We start from the raw sequence: 3,097 nt of genomic DNA on the forward strand, positions 1-3,097 counted from the left end.
GTAGGAGGTGATACCGGTGAAGGGAGGACATCCGAGAAAGTATCCCCGGTGTTTCGCATTTTCGGACAGATGAAACGAAGGTGAAATGTTGCAGGTTCACTATGCTAGGGAGGCGTGGCGGACGATTGGGCTGCGTATCCGGATTCGTCTCGTCGTTCTGAGCAACTTTCATGTACAAAGTATTTTTATCCGAGCTACGGTTTCTTTTATATTAATTTTTAAAGATTTAATTCAATTTATAAATTATTATTATTAATTTAATTCGAAAATGACATTACTGGATCAGTATGGCATCAGCAGTCAACAGAGGTGTTGACCGGGTCAAGCTGACGCATGGGTCCCATATGCCATTGACTGTTTAGTTAATTAACAGTGTTAATTAGGTTAATTAGTTAATTAGGTAATTTTATCAGACATAATTAAAATAAATATTTATTTAACTAATCAATTAATTAATTAACTACTTGTTTTTAATTCTCTTTTTTTATATAAAATCATTCTGGGGATGGGCCCCACATGTCATTGGACCTAGGGCCAAACACGCACGGGCGAACGGGTTACGGGCGTGTGGGCGCCAGCCCGTTTGGGCGCCCGTCCAGGCCAGTGGAGGCGCCGGCGATTGTGGTCGGCGGCGATGGCTGCAAGATGTGGGCGTGGCCTACGCGGGGGTCGCGGTGAGCGCGGGGGTTGGTCGGGACGGCAGGGGCGAGCGGGGCGCCGGTCCAGGCACGGCGAGCGCAAGCACTGGGCCGGCCGGAGGCGCGACGGCGAGCGCGGGGAACGGGTGCGGTGCTGTGCACGTGCGCGCGACGGAGTAACGAACGATGGCCGCACGAGAGGAGGGAAGGGAGGATATGAGGGGGGTTCCTCACAGGAGGAGCTGCAGGGGAAAGGCAGTGTGCTCGGGGAGGTGTCAGGGTCGGCGCGACGAGGCGGAGCAGCTCCGTTCATCGAGGAGGAAGACGGGGACGGTCCACCGACGGGGTCAGGGAGGCGACGGGAAGCGCGAGGTGTCGACTACCCCGACCGGATCCACGCGGGGCGGAGGGTTGAGGAGGCAGACGTCGGCGACAGCGGGGCGGCGGCGATGAGCGACGCCGACGACGGCGCAGCGTCGGGGCGGCGGCGTACGGTGATGGGAGTCAGGGCGGCGAGCGCTGGGGCACGTCGGGGAGGAGGCGAGGCGGTGAGGCGGCGCCAACGGGGATCAGGTCGGCGACGGCGACGGGGAGCATCGGCGGGGTCGGGCGGCGGCGACGGCGGGTCGCGCGGTGGGTGAGGCTGAGGCGCCGATTCCCCCCGATCCAGATCGGGGGAGGTAGAGGAGGGGCGAGGGGTGTGTGGGGGGAACGAGTGGGGTAGTGGGGGGTGAACCGCTAGGGTTCGGTCGCCCAGGGATAAGGTGGGGCGATGGGGCGGTTGGGCCGGCCTGGCGGCCTAGAGGCCAGCTGGGCCACGGCCCGGCTGGGGGGGGGGGGGAGGTTACCTTTTTTTGTAAGTTTTGTTTTCTGATTTATTCTTTTCCATTTTCTTTATTTTCTTTTCTGTTTTTGCTAATTGTTTGGGCACCAAATGAGTTTGGTAAAATATGGGAGCTGGACCAAAAATCACAGCACAATATATCCTACCACCAATAACTAGTTTGGGGTAAATATCATTTCATATTTATTTTGTATGAATAAAAAGGTTATTAAATAATGTTTTCAGCCACTGTTTGAGGTTGTTTAAGTCACTTATCAAATTTCAATAATGTTGTTTACAATTTTATCATAGCCTCTGACTTATCTAATATTTACTGAACATTTTAGTTTTAATATTTGAAAACTTTTAATGTTTGCTTGATCTTGAATTTGTATTTGAATCAGTTTCGACCTAACGCGAGGTTAGCAACAGTAACGGAGGTGACATTGCATCATTAATGTGGGATTACTATAGCTTAATTATCCGGGTGTCACATCTAACCACGTCACCTGCCTGGGGTATAGGTCTACCCTCCAGCCAGATCCTCTTCCTCTCCTCCGGGGTCGCCTCCACCAAGATGCAAATCGTGAGGTCATGGAATTACCTCCCAGCTATCTTTTGCATCGCGTCAAACCGCACCTTCGTAAGCCCTCCCCAAGTCGCTTGAACATTGTTCATCCAAGCGAACATCGCCTCCTTGAAATGCATCGCCCACTCCCCGTCCACCAGAAGCTGGTACACCCACTCCTTGTCTGCTGCAGAGGCCCCTTGCCACAAATCTCGCGATCCCATATGTCATTATTAGCACATAGCAGAAATTGATAGACATACATACACATCCATATATATGCATACAACACACTTCACTAATGACACAATAAGTGCATTAGTCAAGCAAACAAAAATCACTATGAAATACAAGGTTGCTGGAATGCATGTGTGATGACATAAGAGTTTGACAAATCTATGAGTACAAGGGAGGAAAGTTGTCGGCTTCTTTTTGCAGGCGAGCATCCCGTGCATCCATCATCTCATCCCCGCTGTAGAAGTTCCCGCTACGCAAGACGACTTCCTTGTTGATGATATTGGCCAGGATGTTCGGGAAGCGTTCAAACTCTCTCCTCTAGTTGTATGGTCCTTTCTCGAGGTTTGTGGACTACGTCTTCATGGAAGCAGCATATTTCAACATGGATTCCATACGTACAAACTTCTCCATGTGGAGCAAGATGTAGTAGCCAGACTTGATGCTCGACTGATCGGGTTCTTGCCTGCAACAGAAAGTTGTCTAGTGCCTAAACTTCTTATGTCATGCGGCACTTCCTCTGGAGTGATAATACTTGTTTAGGGCGGCATCCAGAATGGTCTTCAGTTCGGTCCATTCCGTCTTAGTGCTTCCCTTAAATCAAAGAAATAAGCCCAGCCAGCCCCTGGCATCAGTACTAGTAAGATCCAGTGGTCGTCACTGTGCAAAGAAGTGAATGAACCAATATGCATGAGATTAACCCATGAAGTTTGGTATATGTGCAAGCATAATGGAGAGAACGACTTACATGGCACGGTTGGGCATGAGTATGTTGTCCTTCTCCTTATTCGCAGTCGCAGGCATGCCTTGCCAGAGGTAATCCTGTTAGAAGTA

Source organism: Triticum aestivum, chromosome 2B, assembly GCF_018294505.1.
Source record: "Triticum aestivum cultivar Chinese Spring chromosome 2B, IWGSC CS RefSeq v2.1, whole genome shotgun sequence".
NCBI lineage: Eukaryota > Viridiplantae > Streptophyta > Magnoliopsida > Poales > Poaceae > Triticum > Triticum aestivum.